Source organism: Ananas comosus, linkage group 8, assembly GCF_001540865.1.
Source record: "Ananas comosus cultivar F153 linkage group 8, ASM154086v1, whole genome shotgun sequence".
Lineage (NCBI taxonomy): Eukaryota > Viridiplantae > Streptophyta > Magnoliopsida > Poales > Bromeliaceae > Ananas > Ananas comosus.
In genome coordinates, this window is record NC_033628.1 from 13,317,596 (window position 1) to 13,327,515 (window position 9,920).

Genomic DNA, 9,920 nt, shown 5'->3' on the forward strand with positions numbered 1-9,920 from the left:
GGTTGCGCTCGACGGCGATGTGCGTCATCCGCTGGCTCTCCACCTCCTCCTTGCTGCCGCCGCTCCTCGGCCGCCGCCGCCGCTTCCTCTTCCCTCCCTGCACCCTCATCTGCTGCTGCTCCACCGCCGCCGCCGCCGCTGCCTCGGGCGGCGCGGGGCCGAGCACCGCCGCGCTTTCCGAGGGGTTGGTGTAGTGGAGCTGCGTGGCGTTGATGGTGTCGTAGATGAAGAAGCTGGGGAGCTCACTCGAACATAGTCCTCCGAGTGTACTACTCATTGTATGTATGCGCTCTCTCTCTCCCTCCCCCCTTCTCTCTCTCTCTCTCTCTCTAATTAAGCTTCTTCATACTACCTTTATGTATGCAGCCCGCACAAACACACACACTCTCTCTCTCTCTCTCTCTCTCTCTCTCCCTCTCTCTCTCTCACTCACTGCATGAGGTCGCGCGTACATAAGACTACAAACCATTACCACCAAAACCCACTTTTTCTTTCGCAAGGTTCGTGAGTGTTGAGTGTGTGTGTGTGTGTGTGTGTGTGTGTGTGTGTGTGATATGAGGTGAAGTTCAAAAGAGAGGAAGGGGGTTGTGAAGAAGATTACACGTGAGGGGTCAGGAAAGGAGTATAGCTTTTCTATTTCTGCTTCAAAAAATTTTAAAAAGAGCTCTCTCTCTCTCTCTCTCTCTCTCTCTCTCTCTCTCCAAATACAAATACTCTACAAAGAGGCTGCAACCCATGTCACGAAATGAGATGGGGGACCCATTAGCATCATCGGAATAGAGACAACAAAACCATGGTGATTACATATATATATAATAGCCAGAGCGAGAATCAGGTGAGGAGGAGAGCGAAAACAAGCACATGGTCCAGTGGACGTATTTAATACAAGAGAAGCCCAGCATATACTCTCGCATAACCAACCTGTACTTTAAAGAATCACTATTTCACTAAAATTAGGGCATGTTTGGTTTTGCGTTACTCTATCATAATTATTTGCCATTTTTTATGAATCTTTTTATATTAATTACCACTGTATAAAATTAATTCTGTCGATAATATAAAATTACTAACAATACAATTCCTAATCAATTATCCCAAAGCGCAAGTGGCAAAAGACTTAATTATTGATATCTAAGTTTCTAAATTTGAAATGATATTACTTTATATTTTCAGCTAAATTTATTTATAAAAAATAAAAACGCAAATACTATATTAACTTTCTCTCTTAAAAAAATAATGTAACTCCGCACGATTACAACAAAAATATTACAAGGGGAGATTGGGTAGCTTGCATTAATTACTGATTAATTACCCAATGTCTCGTACCGTATAAAATACTATAATGTTATCTCTCTCCACCCCCCAAATCTCTTCTCATCTTCTCTTTCAATTATAGAAAGCTTCATTCTCCTCTCCACCACTTTATTTTAGAATTTTTGAGATACTATTTCTCTCTCTCTCTCTCTCTCTCTCTCTCTCTCTCTCTCTCTCTCCCATCACCATCACCCTGCGGAGCTCGGCCAGAAATTAGCTGCGCGCAACGGTTGAGATCTGGTGAGCCTGCTAAATCATGGCCGTTCATCCAAATCTCGCGCAGATCTGGACGTCGTGGCTGAGATCCGGCCCAGATAAAGGTTAAAGCTTCATCGACATATCTATATAAAAGGAAAAGTATTGAATATGAATTAAAAACACAGTTCTATAAAAATTTAAGCGATTTCTTCCCAAATGCTTATAAATAAGTTGCAACTCAAAACTTAGAATGAGAATGAGCAGGCATTAATTAATTAATTAATTATTAGATTTAAACGAGCACCATTAAAGTTTAAAGAGGCCTGTAATTTAAGTGAATGAAATTTAATTTCCATGAGAAAGCTTGATCTTGAGCTGTTCATTCATTAAAAGGTGAATCTAATTAAGCAACAATTAATGTAAGCCAAACTATAGCCATGTCGTCGTCGGTACTATAATATGATGATGTCTACGAAATGAGAAGCTCTTTGAAGCAGACAAAAAATTGAGTTCCCCAACACACAAAAAGAGGCCAGCTAATATATATATATATATATATATATATATATATATATATAGATATATATATATATTTGAGCTAGAATACTCTCAAAAGCACCCAGAGGTCGGTGCTTTTGAGTTTTTAACCCTTGGATAAAGAAATGTGAGGTTAAGATGATGGTGGTAGGTGAAATAGTATTTGATCCAAGGGTTATTAGTATTTTAGGAGTAGATCCAATGGCTAAAAACTTAATAGCACCAAGGGGATGATACTTCTAAAAGTATTCTAGTTCAATTATATATATATATATATATATATAATAGAATAGTGCTGGAATACTATATAGTAACTTTTTTTTTTGGCTATCAAGTTTTTAACTCTTAGATGAAAAATTGTAGGTCAGGATGATATTAGTCGGTTAAAGTGAGTGGTCCCTCTGGGGTGGATGCCCGGTTAGTGATTCAATCAATGGTAGAATAATGAAAAGACAACAATGAAATTTTGCTACTAATAGTAGCCCAGTCCAACTCTATATATAATATATATTAGAATTAGGCTGGAATGCTATTAATAGTAAAACGCTCTTTTTGCTATCAAGTTTTTAACCCTTGGATGAAAAATTGTAGGATCGGGATGATATTATCGGTTAAAGTTGAGTGATCCCTAGCGGTTGAGTGGTTCCACTGGGTATAGTATTTAATCCAATGTTAGAAATACGAAAAGAGTTGATCTAAAGGCTAAAAAACTGATAGCAATATAAATTTTGCTACTATAGTAGTCCGTCCAACTCTATATTTATAGAGCACTTCTCGGTAAATATTAAATACATCTATCAGCAAACCATAATTAAACATTTTTTTTGTTTTAAATTAGTATGGTAGAACACTAATTAAGCATGGCTCTTAATGCGGTAAGTAAACTCGCACTACGCTACTTAATCCCCATGAGAACGTTTAATTTGGGACATTTGCCTTCATACGTTATTATGTAAAGAAGTAATCTTATCCGATCATTAAATTCCTAAGGATCAAAATAAACACTTTAATTAGTATTACTTGGGTCAGCCGGTTTGTCATAATGAAAAATTAATTTCTTTCTATTCTCACCGTAAAAATGTATGGAGATCCCTAATTATGAATTTTGAAATCATTCCTAACCTTACATTATTTTTCAGATACTCTCTTAACTTTATATATTTTAGAGTTAAGTAATATTAATTATTTTTATATTTTCTGTGAATACTCTCTAAACAAGTGGTTTGTTTTGCAGAGAATCCACATGTTTATTTTTTTTTTTTTGAGAAAAGGATAGCACGCTACCCTTCATTCATTGGAAAGATGAATTAAGCTACATGTATGGGTAACGAGGCCCCAGGAGCAAAAGAAAACTATACTAGCCAAAAAAAAAAAAAAAAAAAAAAAAAAAAAAAAAAAAAAAAAAAAAAAAACTAAAGTAGTAGAAAGTCCCACTCCTTCACTAAAAGCCTGAGTCTGTGTACCGCTAACTCGGGGTTAGGACTAATATTTCGGAAGACTGAGTCGTTTCTAGCCTTCCATATAATCCACCAGCAGCCTATAAGGGCAGGAAGGCAGTTTCGCTTTTTTATGTGGTCTCTTCTAACCATCCACCTATCCCATACGAAATTCACGTCGTCCCCCAGATCATGGGCCTGAGTATCGTCCTCCCCTGACACTATGATAAACTTAACGAATACGCACTGGGTGAACAGGTGGTCCATTGTTTCATCGCACGACCCGCATAGTACACAGGTAGGATCGTCCGACCAGCCTCTCTTCGTAAGCCTATCACGTGTAAGTAACCTTTTTTTGAGAACCAGCCAGCAAAACACTTTTACCTTCAAGGGGATTTTGAGACTCTAGATATTGGCGGCACGAACGTTTCTCGTCCCTCCATCCGTCAACGCCGCATAGGTCGATTTAACTGAAAAGTGTCTGTCTGAACTCCAGCACCACTGGATCATATCCCCACCTTGTTCAACGGAGAAGCTGGAGATCCTTTCTTCGAGCTCCGAGAAGCCCGGTATCAGACCTTGCATTTGGCCGACGTTGCCCCCCATGATCTTGGCCCAGTTCCAAGTACTCGCCGTACAGCACTCGCTAACTCTGACACATTTCCCTCCGGCGTTAAGATAAGCCTCCGGATATCATAGTTTTAACGTTTTCTCCCCACACCACCGGTCTAACCAGAAATCGATTGTACTCTCGTTTTCCAGTTTAAAAATCGCTCCCCAACAGAAGATGGCCTTGAGATCAAGGACACCCTTCTACCAATTAGAGAAAGGTGTGAAGGATCTGCCTTCCCTCAGAGGTGTTCTTCTACGATAGTACAATTCACGGATTAGCTTATTCCATTGAAGCTCTGGTGCTGCATGGAATTTCCACCACCATTTGATCATCAGAGCATGGTTCATGATTGCGACATCCAAGATACCTAGGCCGCCTTTCTTCTTAGTCTTGCATACGTTTTTCCAAGCCACCAAACATCCTTTGCCGGGTTCATTTCGTCCGCCATTCCAAAAAAAGTCCCTTCTTAGTGCTTCGATACGCTTAATCACCCACACAGGAGCCTTGAAAACTGACAGGAAGCACATGGGTAAATTGGTTAGTACCGCATTAACCAAAATAAGTCTGCCTCCCCTAGATAGAAGTTTAGCTTGCCAACCCCCTATCTTATGCTGTAACTTTAGAATGACCTCTCTCCAGTTCTCCTTGGATGGTGGTCTGGGAGAGAGAGGTAGTCCCAATTACTTCTTTTTTTAAAGAAAAAAAGAGAAATCCATAATTTATTTTACCCAGATCGACCAGCTTTTTGGTCATCAAAACATTATTTTATCAATTACCAAGAGCGAAGAGAGCATCATTAATTGTATAGAATGTCCTCAGCGTTGTAATCACATCGTAAAGGTTATCAGGCAACAAAAGGACACCTTTTACCCACAACCCAATGCAATGTTTAGTTTATTAATAGCAATCTAACCATAAAAGAATGTATTTATATTTTACGTGTGTGTGTACGTGTGTGTGTGTGTGATCGACCAGCTTTTTAGTCCTTGATGATTAATTAAACAGAAGCAAAAGAGGAAGCCCTCTACTCCACATCTCCGAAGAAGACGAATTGCTCAAAGGCATCTGAATTCTATTCCCCGTAAGAACTTGATCGATCTCTGCATCTTCGTGGATGTTCCCGAGGTGCGTTTGAGCGCCACGTAGAACATGTGTGTTGTGTCATGTGTGTGTGACTGTGTGGCATGCGTTAGCGAGAGAGAGAGAGAGAGAGAGAGGATGGTGACGAGGGTAGGACATCAGAGAGAGAGAGAGAGAGAGAGAGAGAGAGTTTGTTTTTCCGAAAGTGGTGATGAAGGGTTGAAAGCCGTATAAGGAGGGGCCCTTGAGATGAAGAGAGGGAAAGGGTTTTGGACCATGCATGGTCCAACCGTGTCAGGGAATCCATGTGACACCATCTCGAGAACCACGTTAGCATGGACTATTATTCCATGCACCCCGCTCATACACCTAGCGAACATGCCGCTGCGTGCCAACCGTGCGTAGAAAATTTTTGTACATATTTAAATTTCATCGCACGATAGATCCATCGGGCGCAAGGTATATACCCGCATGCACCCAGCTTTTTACTATAGTTAAACTTTTTACCTAAGATATATGTAAATAAAATTTGAGAACAGGAGCATCAACCAGTGTGCTAGCACATCAGCGGACAATGAAGACTATTTGGGGTACTGGTGCATGCCACAAAGAGGAGTACGTACGATCATCTTTGCCTCTAACTGTGATGGAAAAAAAGAAAAAAAGAAAAAAAAAAAAGCACAGGGTCATGTGCCCTGTGGCGTTTTGCTTGGAGGGACATTGGTAGCTTTTGCAGCCAAAGGAAATTAATGGGCTTTGGTGTCACTTATGTGGTGTTTATATAATTAAATCACATATGGTTAAGATATAGAGCTGCAACGTAGATAAGGGGGGCAGGGTTGCAGCTCACTATTCCAAATTTGTGAAACAAAATAATTAATGATTTTTGGTCTCTTTTGCGTGTTCTTTTCCTCAGCTATTTACATATTTGGGCCCCACAGTACAGCAGCGCATCTCTCTCTCTCTCTCTCTCTCTCTCTCTCTCTCTCTTGAAGGGTGGAGATCATGGAAGAGGAAGATAGAGTGGTGTGAGGTTGAAGGGTGATGACAAACCACGGCCTGCGTGTTAGTTGCATCTGGTGCGTAGGTTATTCTGAGTTACAGGCCAGTAACATTAAGTAGCATATGAGGCTATATAGTTAGATTTATGATACATATTACATAGTTGTGATTTGAGGTTAATTATTCTGAGATACATATATACATGAGACTGGTAACATTAAGTAACGCCTGATCCATCGTTCCTAGCGCAGGTGTTACGGTCCCAACGCACGTGATAAAGAGCTTGATAAATCATAATCGAGAATCTAAATTCGAAGTCCTTGTTGTTTTATATTTATACCGAGTTTATTTTTTTTAGAAAATAAATAAAATGAATAATATGCTATCTTTATCTCTCAATAAATAAATAACATGTGAGGTACGTTAGGTTTACAACACATGATAGTTACAATTCTTTCTCTTTTGTTTTGAGAAAATGTTTTTTTTTTGAGAGAGAGATAGGTAGCATGCTACCCGTTTTGTTTTATTTCATTTAGAAATAAACTTAGTTAGAAATGTGAATCAATTAGGATTCGAACTTGGGTCTCGAATATCAATCACCAAGCCCTTTTGTCACTTGCGCTGGGGAATTAATGTTAGTTACAATTTAATAATTAAATTTGCATCACATATATATATATGGTAGCACTTAACATATGATGATAGTTAAAATAGTTTAGAGTCCCACATTGGATCGAAAATATAAATATAAATATAAATATATTCTGTATAAAATAATTAGTTAGATGGTGGGCATCATACACTTTCGGCCTTTTTTACAATATCTTATATAAAACTTTTTTTTTTTTTTCAGAGATAGGTAGCACGTTACCAGCTTTGTTTATTTCATTTAGAAATAAACTTAGCTTGAAATGTGAATCAACTAGTATTCGAACTGGGTCTCAGGTACCAACCACCAAACCCTTTACCACTTGCTCTAGGGACGGTCGGAATTTTTGCTCTACAAGACGGCGCACATCTTCTTATCAGCTAAATTTTCTTTTTTTGAGAGAGAGAAAGAAAAAGAAAGATAGGATGCATGTTATTTATTTATTTTTTAAATAAATTTAGCTAAAAATACGAAGGAACTACATTTTAGTGAACATATATGTATGTTATGCGGAGAGGAGTGCAACGCAGAACGAAACACGGCACATGGCAGGTCGTGGCTCGATCAATTCATGCGAATCGTTTTAGCCCACTCGATCTAACATGACATGAGAAAGGGAGAAAGAACAATGTGCCCCGGACAAGAGAGAGACAGGGAGTGTCTCTCCGATGCGCTGGAATGGTACCTTTGATTATTTGTTATTAGAATATATAGTACTCCCTAAGTCTCTATGCCTATTTCCCCCTCCAGTTTTTTATTTTTATTTTGAGATAATTATCTATATATTTCTGAAAATATTTTAAATATTTTATTTCATTTTTTTGTTTGAAATATACCCCCATATATTTTCGTTATTCAAAAATATCGGATCCAATAAGTTATCTAGGGTTAAGCCCGAGTTTAATTTTTACCATAATTAAACATAATTAAAATATCTATTTTGCCTCAAAGTTAAGGACAAATGAAAAAAATTAATAGCAGTAGAAGGGTAGAGAAAATATTTCTTTTGTCCCCAACTTAACAACAAATAAGAAAACTGGGTGACGGTAAAATGGTATATTTGAAAAAGCAAAATGATAACCTTACAGAGATAACGGCTGTTCCAAATAGTTCATTAACAGAATTTGACTTTGAAAGACATTGGAACCTTAAATGGTCTTTTTAATATTAGCTTTTTATGAAAATAAATAAAAAGTCAGAAAATTTTTCATTGCTTTTTTTTTTCTTTTTTTATTGACAAAAAAAAATCTAAAGTTTTTTATCTAAGGTTTTTTTTAAAAAAATTATAATTTTAATAAAAAAAAGTAGGAGAATTTAAGTATAATGCTTTTTTGGGGATAGCAAAACTCAACCTAGTACTCTGAATTATTGAGTTTTCAGTGGTAAGACACAGGATGGAGTTTGAAGGGGATAGAGGCAGTGGGATGCAATCGAGCTCTCAAATTTTGAAAACTTGAAAAGGGTAAAAAAACAAAAAAACACGACTTGAATACTAGTTCATTAGCAATCTAGCCTACAATAAAACTATTTAAAGCTAAAATAGTGTTCTGTAAAGTAAAAGGCGAAGAAGATATTTTACTATGTTGTGTTTACGCTCAAAATATATATATTTATAGGGTTAACTGCATACACATCTTTATAAATATGATGAATTATAAATATATTGCTGCAAAGTTCAACTTTTATAAGCTATTTCTATAAAAGTCCTAATGTATTCAGATATGTCTCTGTCGTTAGGGTCCGTTAGAGAAATTTCTTTAACCACAGTTAAAATACTTAACCATAGTTAATTAAAAATGTGAACTAATAATTTTTTCTTTTTTTTTCTTCCTTTTCCTCTTCCTCTTCCTTTCCTGCTTCTTCTTCCTCTTCTTCTCCGTATTCTCCTTTTCCTCCTCATTTTCTCCTCCTTCTTCTTCTTCTTTTTCTTCGTCTTCATTGTCGTCGATGATCCGATCATCGTTGCCGTCGTGGTGCCCGCGTGGGCCGTCATCACGGGCGCCTCCGACAGCATCAGCCGCGCCTTCGCCTTCCGCCTCTTCCTCGTCCTCGTTGGCCGCAATCCTGACAAGCTCCGCAAGATCGCCGCCGTCGTCGCCGTCCGCTCCCGCAGCCTGAAGAGGAAGAGGAAGAGGGCAAGGGCAAAATTATAATTTCACAGCTTTATTATTAAAAAATTAACAACGGATCATAACCAGAGAATATATCTGAATATATTAAAACTTTTATAGAAATAACTTATAAAAATTAAATTTTATAAAAATATATTTATAATTCACTATATTTGTAGAAACGTATATGCAATTAACTCATATTTATATATAGCAAAAAAAAGCATTCAGCCCGCAATGGCGAATGTGAAGAGCCTATGGACTCTGTAGATATGTTTAATTTGATGTTTGAATATTTTATTCGACCCACTTTCTATAATAATTAATTGAAAAAATATAGGCATGTATTTACGACAGCATAATAATGGATACACTGCTCGTACAAAGGGCGGAGGGAATGCGCGGTTTCACGAGACGCTGAAGAATTGTAGTAGTACCTACTGCCTCGTCCTTTTCCCCACACCAACAAGATGTACTCTCGATACACTCCCTCCACACTCTCTCAACTTCTTAAATCAGCTCACTCCCATCATACCTATTCGACCGACTATCACAATTTTTGAGTCGACTATGGTGATAAAATAAAAAAGGAGCTAACAAATTACGTTACCACAAAAGAGAATTCTAAAGTATCGTCAAGTTAAAATCTGTTCACACGTCGAAAGTCATTGTTACGAACAATAGTCATTTGGTCAGTTTGGACAGGAGCTGAGAATATTTGATCCTGATAGTGATATCCTGGAGAGATTGCTAAGTCTGGATATTATTTTACAAGTGCTCGTAAGTTAAGAATACTGCATCCCTCGGTAGTACAATTACCAAGTATACCGTGCTCCAAACAATGCGAATTATTATATGCTGTAACATGCATCATATAATAACTCCAGATGTTGTAATGATCGGTCGTACGTTTAGGATCAGCGCGTTCATCGATGGCCATCTGAGCGAGGTTGTGACACGTGAAACGCTATATTCGGCTT